Source organism: Physcomitrium patens, chromosome 6 (assembly GCF_059467195.1).
Source record: "Physcomitrium patens ecotype Gransden chromosome 6, ASM5946719v1, whole genome shotgun sequence".
In the NCBI taxonomy this organism is placed as follows: domain Eukaryota; kingdom Viridiplantae; phylum Streptophyta; class Bryopsida; order Funariales; family Funariaceae; genus Physcomitrium; species Physcomitrium patens.
In genome coordinates this window covers 4378556-4391006 of record NC_143415.1, presented here as the reverse complement: position 1 = coordinate 4391006, position 12451 = coordinate 4378556, and the positions used below count along the sequence as shown (strand labels likewise).

The 12451-nt window shown below is 24.6% G+C and overlaps 1 long non-coding RNA gene across 1 annotated transcript; it reads left to right on the top strand.

Moving 5' to 3' along the window:
* Positions 1-9617: 9617 nt before the first annotated feature.
* LOC141045554 (uncharacterized) lies at positions 9618-12249 on the top strand. Its single transcript, XR_012217766.2, has 3 exons — positions 9618-10257; positions 10634-10816; positions 11145-12249. It is a non-coding gene; the product is annotated as an uncharacterized LOC141045554 (long non-coding RNA).
* Positions 12250-12451: the final 202 nt, after the last annotated feature.

Genomic DNA, 12451 nt, shown 5'->3' with positions numbered 1-12451 from the left:
TCTCTTCACAAAAGCTCTCCCATTGTGCAACCATTATCAACTTACTTATGGTATTGGTATGCGGCAACTTGCTTTTCTTGAATAAAAAAGTTAATGAGCTCTTTAAATAATTAAAAAAAATGATGTTGTACTCTTTTTCTTTCATCTATGGTTTTGTCCTTAAATACAATAAGGTTTTTCTAGATAAGGTTTTAATGAGGCAACAATTGTTGATCTTACAAGATCACAGAAAAGTATAAATCATAATTCTATAAAAATTTTATATTATGTAAATATTATGATGAGTGAAGAAGAGTGTTGAGATCATTAAATGTAGCCGACACTCTCCATAATATTTACTATAGACTACAATAAATACTATAGCTAGAGTATTTAGAGTCTAGTTGAGAAGTACTATTTATCCTCTTTCCTTTTCTCTTCTTCTATATGAGACACAACTAGATCAATAGATTTTTATGTGTGAAGCTCTTTCTCCTTAGAAACCCTCTTATATATATGACCTACTACTACTCTTGTGTGTGTGTATGACTTACTATTATTCTTGTGTCTTTCTAAACATTCTCAATACTACTTTCATCCACAGGTAGTAAAAGTCGTATCAATGTCAGATTTGCCACGCTATCACCTGCTTGCCACGTCAAAATTGGCACCATCTCCAAATCACCTTGGATGTTTTGTGCATGTTTAAATTGGTTTGAGAGTTTATTATTGTGAATATTTTGAGCTTAATTATAATTATAATTATAAGGGGTGTTAAAGTGGAGAGTGGGTGAGGAAAAATTCAATGTAGAATTGAAAAGTCCATAAGAGAGTATCAATGTAGAAGCTAGTAAAAACAATATAACTATATATTAGAATAAGATGATGTTGGAACATAATTTTGAAAGAGTATTAATAAAGGACATAAAAAGTGTGCCTGAAAGTAGGGGATTCTATCTAAAGCTGTCTTCCTTTGCTACCTTCTTATATCTTTAAAAGGTAACAATTTTATTATGGATAAATAAGAATTTTGTAATGGCCAAAATATATTGGTATTGTAGGGAATTATCTTCACTTCAATGAAACTCTTGTAAAAAAATAAAAGAATAAAGACATTCTCTTCAAAATTATCCTAAAATTTACATTAGTATACAGGTGACTTGATATTTTATATTGCACATGCATGAATAAATCATTGGAGGACAACATAGAATGTTTTGAGAAAAAAATAGAATAAAATAAAATAAAAAAACTAAACTAAACTAAATAAGCTTGATAGATTATATATGACAATTTAATCTAAAATGTTTAAATTCTCATTTGAATATAATTACTACATCTATACAATATGCTTCTTTAAAAGTTGTATATGTAATAACATCATCTAGTTTCTAAAATATATATATATATATATATATATATATATATATATATATCTTATAAAAATAAACATTTATATTTTATAATTCTTTTCTAATATTTCTTTTCATTTTTTGAATTAGTAGATATTGATGTTCAATGTATATATTCTTAGTACTTTTAAGATGATCACTATTTAAGCCTTATTGTATGGATTAAATTGCTAAAAAGATCTCTTGTGTTTTACAAAGTCTAACTTGCTTAAGTAACAGTGTATAAATATTTTTTTGTCTTTTTTAGTTCTTATTAAGATATAACTTATTTGATGCACAGTAATTTGAGGTTTTATTTGTATTTATTTTATAGAAGCTTTTTATTTCATGTGATTTTTTCTCTTTCTTTCTGTGTTTCTTTGTTTGAAGAAATTGCAAGGATCTTTGTGGATTTTATTCAAAGATATTAAGAAAGTTATATCACCATCATGTTTAATATGTTAAAATATTTTAAGTATATCCATCACTTTTGTCTTAGTAATCTTTATAGCATTGTACTTACAAAAAATAAATTAAGGTAAGAAAATTCAATAATAAATATAATTTAATTTAATCAATAGTATCTTTTTTTTCTATACTAAATATATTCAAAGTTTCAATAATTTATTAATTATTTTAAGTATTTTTTTTATCATCAGAAGAAAAGTTTAGTAACAATTTTTTTTTTGTATTTTCTTTTATAAAATTATTAATCAAGATACTCCAATGAATCTAATTCTATAAATTCAAATAGCTACTATTTATTAGTAAATTTTCAACTTACTAATTAAAAATATATATTTAAATTCTTATCTATAAAATTATTTTTTACATTATCATTCACAAATTTAATTTTTTAAATAGTTTTTATTTATAAAAAAATCTCTCAATATTAAAATTTCTAATTTTACTTTTTTCAACCATTTTTACATCAATTGTGGTTTTCTCTTATCTTCTACATCCAAATTCATCTTTTACATATCTATTTTCTATCTACCTTTATCCCAATGTTCTATAATTTGAGATTATCTTGTATATTTTTAACTAATTAAATTTTATTTATTTATTTATTGTGGTAAAGAATTTATATAATTCTAATTGATACATAGTTTGAGATTGCAAAGCAACTTTTCTAACTTGTTGATCATTTTATTATAATATTTTTTTTTATTTTATTAGAAGTCCATACTATATTGTTTATATTTGCTAGGTCATTGTAGAACTAACAATTTATTTATTCCTTTATACTCTATAAAACTAGATTTTATGTCATGATATGTATGTATGTATGTATATATATATATATATATATATATAATCACTTACTTAAACAAAGCTAGTAGCTTTCAACCTTATACTTCCAAAAGTTTATTTAGAAATCTGATTTTACTACTAAATATTTGTTTTTTCTATTTAATACCTCTATAAAGTTCGATGATATATATATATATATATATATATATATATATATCCACAATTGTGGTTAAACTAATTAGTGGATATATATATATATATATATATATATATATATATATTGCTATCTTAGACCAAAAAACTTTCAAAATAATCACAAGTTTAGATATCACTTTTAGACCACTCGTAGCATTCAATTGTATTATTTTTTTTTTGCAAGTCTTAAACTAAAATCAACCACTATGAGTGGTATTTTTTAAAAGCTTAAGTTTTATGGTTCTATCAAATAAAAATAAAAATTATGAAGATATTTTCATTGTATTTAATAATATGTCTCTTTTGTCTTTATCTTTATTCACAATCAATGTAGCTAAACTACTACCAATTTGCACTTTTAAATCCACTAATTAGTTTATAAGAACTTCTATAATAAATTAATTTAGAAATATTTCTTAAAATATTAATTCTATTATTCCAGGATGTAATTTATATTTTTATAAGATTTTAATATTTATCGAAGAACTAATTAAAATAATTCCAAAAATATATTTAAATAATTAATATTAAATATATATACTTTTATTCTAAGTTTAATTACAAAAGTATTTTATGCCAATATTTAGCTGTAGATTTGAAATAATACCTACAATCTTATTACATCTATTAATAGTATTATGAGATATTATATTTTAATTTTTAAATTAATTATAAGTGTATTGATGAATTATATTACATTAAGTTAATACTATTGGTAATAAACATCATCAAATAAAGTCTTGGTGATTCAAACCTACAATATGTTGTAGTTCATAGAAACTTTATAATATTCACATTCCATATCTTCTAAAGTTTAATGTTGAAATCCATTCAAAGTGGCAATTCTTTTTTAAAAGAAAACTTTGTTTTTGGTTTGTTTAAGCTTCATTCTCTATATTAGTTTTACTCAGAGGTGATAGCTTTATCTTTTGTTGATTATGATTTTTAATTTATGGTTATTAACACTCATACAAATAAAGACACTATTTGATACTTTGGTATATCTTTTATTTTTATAGTTTAAGTGGCTAAAATATCAATAATTATCTTTTTTTTTGCACATAACTTCAAATATTTAATGCTACAAGTGATTTGTAAATGACATCTACAACTAGCATATATTTTGATAATTTTTTTCTCTTAAATATAAATTTATTATGATTTACTTACTACTTCTTAATTCTAGTATAACATGCATTTGAAGATTAATATATTTATTAATTTATTAATTTAATTATTATTTATTCAATTGATTTAAAATTAAGTCTTTTAAATTAATTCTAATAAATCTAAAATTTGAATTTATTTGAAGTAAGTTAGATGTAATTGCATAATATATATATATATATATATATATATATATATATATATATAAATATATATAAATATTTCAATTGTAGTAAAAACCTTAAAAATATACCTAAAAAGATGCCAAAATAAAATACATGTACATGTTATTGGAATGAGACTTTTAAAGGGAAATATTATATTTAACAACTAAATGTACACATTTAATGTATAATATTTTGAATATATATTTTCTTTTTCAATATAAAAAATGGAATATAATATTTAAATTGTATAATGTTTAGAGTAAGAAATTTAATTTTCTTGAGTTAGACAAGTATAAAAAGATAAGATTTTTTAATCCAGTTCTAATATCAAATCAGAAAAAAGAAAATATAAAATACCTTTAAATTATATATTCTATTGATTGTAAAATTAAAAGAAAATATATAGTTTATAAATTTTTTAAAATTTTATCTAATTTTTATATACCTTAAAAAATAATTTAAATATATCAATAATTTAATGAGTTTGAATGAAAAGGGATTAGAAAAAATTTATTTTATAGATATTATAGATGCAACAAAACAATCTTACACTTTTGACATTCTACGCTTTCTGTAAATTATTAAAAATATCTTTGGTCATTAGTCTTAAAAATTTTATTTAGATATCATACAAGTAAAATAATTAAAGTTTTTATAGATATATAAAAAATAATTTTAAGCCTTCAAAGTACAACAGATATATAATAGTCTTTAAAAGAATAAAACAAAGTACTTATAACTATCTACTTATAAAAAAATAAAATAAAAATAAAATCAATCAGTAAAGTGTTAGAAATTTATAAATAATAAATAATAAAATATCAATGTATGATTATAAAATTACATATAGATGTAAAAGACACCCTACCAAAAGAGACTATACATTTAATTTTTAAAATTTTAAGACCTATTCCATTCCAAAAATATAGATTTTGTAAAAAATGTAATTTTTAACTGATATTAAAATAGCATTAAAAACATTAAAAATATTTCCTATTAAATTAGAATTATAGATATTATATTTTATTAAAAAATTTAGTAAAAAAAGATTATTTCAAAAATATTTTCTAACTATAAACTCTAAATGATAATTAAATTTCTAATAAAACTACAAAAAGTCATTATAAGGAATCCAAAATTGAGATGTGAAAAAAATATTAATAAAATATATTTTTTAAAACTAAAAAAATATTACTCTTAACACTAATAAAGTATATGTCTATCTTAAAATAAAATAAAATATACTATGTGCTTAATAAGTATAATAAGATTTTTAAATTTATGAGACAAATGCTATGTAATAAAACTAAAATTATTTTATTATAAAATATTATTACTTGTAGAATTATTTTTAAAAATTAGCATATTAATAAGCCATAATAGGTGATTAATGTGATTAATGTATTGAAAGTGTGTTCGCACTGACGAGTCAAAAGTCAAACCATCAAAGAGGATTGACGAAGCCAAGGGAATTGTAGAAGTGCAGACATTCTTTTGCAGGTCCCCCCTGCTCGTGGAACTTTAACCCTGGAGTGTGTCGGGCAAGAGTTACGAAGTCATGGCTGGCGATAGCATAAATGAACAAAAGAGCAGTTCGCTAGAACTGGAGGAGCTTTAAGCTGAGCTGCAGAAATGGAAGACAACGGCAGCAGGTGGTGCACAGAGGTGCCGGTCCCTTCGTTGTGCGCATGAAAAGGCCGCAAAGTAGCTTCAGATACAACTTGCCAAATTCAATGAAGAATCGGAAGCCACTAGTGAGGATTGGAAATCCGTCATGGCAGACCTTGAGATGGTGGTGAAGGATTTACAAGAGGTACTATTCTGGAAAGACAAGACTGAAACTGCACTAGAAGGTGTTGAAAAACTCAGGTGTAGGGAGATTTACTCTCAGTTTTGCATGAAGAGATGTGTCTCTGGACCCAGTTAACCCAAGCAGGCAAGTCATTGCAACATCAGGTGAAGAAAGAGCAACGACAGTTGAAAGAATCACTGGCAATGGCTCACAATCAGCAGAGCTTCAACTCTACGGACCTCCATTCAATCACTACAAGAGGATACAACGTACGTCATTGAAGAAGAAGAAGCTGACATTGACTCTCTTAACAAATTGTCAATTAGAAATCCGAAAGCGGGAAACAAATCCAGAAAATGGGGGAGCTGCATCAACTGCAACTGGAGACCTTGCCTGCCGAGTCGCATACTCAACTCCAGGAATGAAAGAAGTGATCCGCAGCCTTTGAGTGAGGCCTCAGAATCTCCGAAGCATAGCAGGATGGAATCATTGAAGAGGGTAAACATGGAAATGAGGGTTTCTGCAGCAATTACAAGGATTTGGAAGCAGGACCGCAGCAGTGGCGATGCTTCTCCATTTGAGGTCATTAGCCTTACCGCATATTCTTACAGACAAATGCTCCTGAAAAATCTGATAAATTTAAAAATAAAAATAAAACAGACGGTGTCGGCAGAAGAAGCAAAAATCTACCATTCTTGACAAACCAAGCTGCCAAGTCTTACATCGTCATCTCCTTTTTTCTCTTGGAGATTTGCTCAGCCAAAGTTGTAATCTCGGAAGAAGTTAGTTAACTATATGACTACAATGACAACACAGTTACAATGAAATGATTGGAGCCCATCTAATGACACAGTACAAGCTTTGACAAGAGGGACGAAACAATAGCGTGGTCTTTGTCAATATATATATATTTATATTTATATTTACACACATACACACAGATGTAAACGATTTTAGAGAGCTGGGGTTGGAAGTGAGAATGTATACATATATATACATATTTATATGGTTGGATGTAAACTATTTTAGAGAGCTGGGGTGGGAAGTGAGAGCTAAGAGTGGCTGCGTAGATTGAGCAGACTTTAAGCCACAGATTGAGCTGCGAAGTCAAGTAAGAATAGGCAACCGAGTAGTGCTGATAGTAGATCAAGGTCTTGTGTAGGCTAAGTTGGTAGAGTAATGCCAGATAATGCCCAATTCAATTAAAATCTACATGTTGTTCAAGCTCTAATTGTTGCAACTATTTTCTATTTATATTTTGGTTTTATTAAAAAAAATTATATAATAAAGTAGTGACTAAATGTTTGAATGATGGAGGTAAGAAAGTTAATTTAATCAAAATTTTGTGTTTGTTCTTTGATTTAACATCAATATTTATTAATCCACAAAGAATCTAATTGAAGGTATTCAAGTAAACCAATATGTTGGTATAGTTCTTTTTATACAATGTATATAACTGTTGCTGTAGGTGTTGTTAATTTATCAACAGTTTTGATGTATGCAAGCTCTTTATTTTCATTCAAAGTTTAGTGCTAAACTCTTATTTATAACATTGTAAGACACATTATTTCTAAGATTTATTAAAATTATGATTATCACACTTCAATTGATTTTTTTCTTCCTCTTTATAATAAGAATTCAGTAGTATCTTTTCTGTCTATTTTTACAATCCTTATTTCACAAGCAATTTTTTTATCTCATGTTGCTACAATTCAATTAACTTTAAATATCAAATTTTTCTACTTAAAATTTGTATTCAAAATATTTTTCAATATTATATTACATCAACCATGTCTGGATATTGATTGTTGTAAATTTGTATACGAAATCATATGTACATGGAAAAACATAAATATAATTGGGTTGTTTTACTAAGATTTAATTAAATATATAATTGCAACTCTATCAAGCTAAGCACTGGATATGTTGAACATTCTAAATATTATCTACAAAACATTCTCTGCTACTATCAAATAATCTGGATATTGTGTTGCAAAAACAATATTCTTACATTTCTTTGAATTTGTCATAGGGGTAATTGTACATAGCATACAAACTCAATACGTCCCAATTATATTAAGGAAAAAAAATGATACATTTTAACAACAAAATTATTCATAAAAATCTACACAATTTATTTTCTAAATTTTTTTGTAAAGAAATTTAATCTATAACTATTCTATAAAAAATCTATTATGCAATTAAATATTTTAAAATTACTCTGTTAAATAAATTTAAATTAGCATATCATATAGAAGGGGTTTAGTGAATAAGACCAATCTTAAAACAGAATTTAACTTTAATACTATAATAATAAATATTTTAATATTTTAATAGTTTTATTATTTTAAAATGATGAAATTTTATTATTTTAACTAATTTTAAATATAGATATGGAACATCCTTGATTTTTAAATAACATACTAAAGACATATTTTATTATTTTTTAAGTGGTTTGAAGTCTATCAAATATATAAACAATTGCAGAAAGAGTCATGTACACTACATAATTATAACTTTCAAGAAAAAATATTTAAGGTATAATTAAGATAGCAACACGATTATCTTCAACTATTCCTGTTGTACCCTTACAATTTTTACAGAGCTTTATTTTTCACAGCATAATTTTTTCATTATATGTAATATTTAACTTTATAATTTAACCCAAAAAAATTAAAGTGATATCATTTACTCAATTTAAAAATAAAAATAAAAATAAATTTTTTGATGTAATTTAATATTAAAATATATGTAAAAATTATTACCACATGTTTGTTTATTTTCAGCTTTTTTTTTATGATATTAAATAATTAGCTACTATTAAACAGGTTTAATCATACTAATACTATACTCTTATTACTTAATTTGAAAATATAAAATTTATATTTATACACAAAAAAAATTCTAAATATTTAATTCAACCTTGATTTAAAGTAAATTAAAGTAATAATTTTTGGGGGTTTATATATCCCTACAATTTAGTATACAATAATAAATTTTATTATTTCATAATACTACAATTACTATAGTTTAGATAAAATTACATATAGCTATATTATGCTTTTCATATATATCTAAATATAGAATTTATAACTCTAAAATTTATGATTTTTTGTGATTTTAAAATAAAACAATTAAGACATTAAAATTTTGTTTGTTTTTTTACTTAAGTAACAATAAACAAGAGTAGTGAGTTGTTGCACATTAACAACTATACATTTTTGCTCTTGCAATAATTCTTGGTGATTTATAAAAAACTATGAAAAAAAAGTATTAGTTATAATATTAAAATTATATATATATATATATATATATATATATACACACACATATATAATCATGGTTTATTCTAGTCATTGATTTAATCTTCTTACATATCAATTATATATCATATATGGATTAAAATAATTTGTTGTTGGAAATCAATGTATATTATATTTTTCTTTTAAAGCAAGGTTAAGAGTCTTTTCTTTTTACTCAAAGATACTTAACAATACATTGGGGTTCTACTTCTATGATAAAAAAATATATCTTTATATGTTGTATATTCATGCTGTGATAAGATATCTTATATCAAAATAAAGCACTTACTCTATATATAATGTAAAATGTCTTTTTAAGTGGAGGTAAAAAAATATTTTTTTGTTTTTTGTTTTTTGTTTTTTATTAAATAGTCCATTTAATGCTATTAACTTCTTTAGATTGATGAATAAAATAAAAATATACAATATACAATAAAGCTAGAATATCTTTTGCAATGTTATAATAATTTAATTTTAAAAGTCAGATCGTTTAATTTAATTTAATTCTATATACTAAAAACTTTATTCTTTACTTTTTATTTTTATTTTTAATCAATTAATTCGTTTTCAATTCGCAAACATTGTTATAATTTTTAGCTACAGGAGAAAATTAATTCAATTCTCCTTTGAAGATCTTAGAGATTTATATATAGATAAATGTTTTATATTCATATATAAAATGTATATATAGTGCTTTATTAATTTTTTTGTGTTGAAAATCAAAAAGAAGTAATTTATCTTAAGTCGAGATTGATTTAAACAATGTAATATTAGTTGTATAAAAATTAAAGATTAAACTCATCAAAACGAGTTTTTTATGAGATCTGATTTCAAGATTATTATTATCATTTTTTTGTTGGAATAATTATTGAACATAAATATTAAAATCTTTACATACCCACTATTCCTTTGAACCTCTCCAACTTATTAAAAATGATACGATATAAATTAACATTATGTTGTTCACTACGACTTTTGTTGAAGTCTAAAAACTTTCATCTATTCAACATGTAAGTTTTATCTACTGGATGTAATTAAAATTATAGTTGATTAAGTTTTAATTTGTGAACTCAAATTTTGTCATTGTATAGATTTAAAAAAAATATGTATCAAATAATAATAATAATAATAATAATAACAACAACAATACATAGAATGCATTTACATAAATCAAAGTTGGTTTTTATCTGTTGAAATTGCTCTTTCCGCATGTTAATGTATAATAAATCAAGCATAATAAAATAAAAATAAAAAAATAAAACCCATCCTGCAGTTTATTTTGCATCTACAGTAGTATGACATTTAACCCAAAAATACCACCTATATTTTTAAAGTAACGACCAAGTTTTGAATTCAATTCTAAAATTTGAATGTCTTACATTTTAGGATGAAGTACAAACCTGCAGAAGAAAAATTAAATTAAATTAAAAGAGAAAAAAGTAAATAAAACAACATTAAAGAATATTATGGTGCGCAAATATTTTCTAAACAAGTCCTTTAACATGCCAAAAAAGAAATACGACAATCAAAATGCCACGTAATTCTATTATCCGTAATGCACATGATTCAGTAAGTATTTAGTTTCCAAAAATAATTCAAATAAACCAAGTATGAAAATAGGATATTGTAAATTAGAAATAGGGTTGGAAAAACACTACTGTGACAATCAATTATGAATTAATTGTAAATTTTTGTAACTTTATTTTTTAAGTAATTAGGGCTTAGCTGGCTGATTGTATGAATACTTATTTGTCACTTAATTTATTGTGGATGCCAAGTTACTATTTCTAATGAGTGCAAACTTTTTCAGACAAAAAAGACAATCAAGCGCTTTACTGTATTTGTTTAATTAAGTGATTTTTATTTAATCATTTATTTATTGTTTTGCTCTATTTAGTGTGGAAAGTTGCTGACAACAATTTGAAAACTTTTCTTCCATAATCCACGTTATCATGCTGCCAGGTGTTTTGATGGGGTCCCGCATAAATTAAGTGCTTGTAAGTATCCACTTCCACCACTTTTATTGTTGTTTTTACATTTTCTTTTTTCTTTAATTATATTTTTTTTATATGTTAATCAATGTTAAACACTATGTACATTAATGTAGTGGTATATATAATATATTATAATACTCTTACCTTATCTTGACAGAGAGAAATTAAAAATATTTTTGTATATATATATATATATAGAATATAATGGATCAACTTTTCATGTTTGATATGGACAATTCAATTATGAATGTTGGACATTCAATAATGAATTTGTGATATCATAATGACCAATGATTGTTTATTTATTTTTACAACAATGAAGTTATTCTTGCAAAATAGTTTGATTTTTTCCTTGTAAATAGTCAAGAATTTTGGTTTGCAATTCTCTGTAAATTAGAATTCAGTGCAAACTCCATGAAATTGCAAACCTGCAGTGCTCATTTGAAATTAAATCATCGTTTTCAAAATAAATAAGAATAAAAATAATTTTGACACTTGTATAAATAAATTTGATGGGTTCTTTTAAATTAGTAAAATTCCATTAATCAATAATTAATTTCCTTTCTAAAAAGTTCATCAATTAACAGACTAAAACGACACACTTAAAAAGTTAGCCAAGGTGCAAATTTTAAGGTCAGGCACCATTTTGTATTTATATATATATATATATATTTATTTATTTATTTATTTGCTAAAGTAAGATACACATACCAAGATTTACGTGACAAGCATTCATTCCATTTGCATAAGAAAATGGCCACTGCAACCAATCTCCACACTATTTTCCATAATGTGCTTCACAAAGTAGAACTCTCATTTGAGGTGTTGTCCCAGATGCCAATTGAAGAAGAAACATTCAGATCCGTAAAGTTTCATGGAGACCTCAAAAAGTTATTAGCAACATTAAAAGAAAAAGATTTCACACCACCACTTGCAAAGTTACAGGAAATGAAAAAGAAAAGGACTGACTTAAAGAGAAGGAGAAGGAGGAGAAGAAGAATCTTGAAGGAGAGGTGAGAGTGAGTGAGTGTTCTCCATGTTACCCTTGTTCCCAAACCTGCGAACCCGTGTTCTCCATGAATGAGTTTGGAACCAACCAATCAGCTGCCACGTCCTCCAGGAAAATTACCCTCCTCAATTACCCGAGTAGCACGGATGGATGGATGCATGCATGTGAGTAAGTAGCACACAAATGGTTTTTAACAAGAGG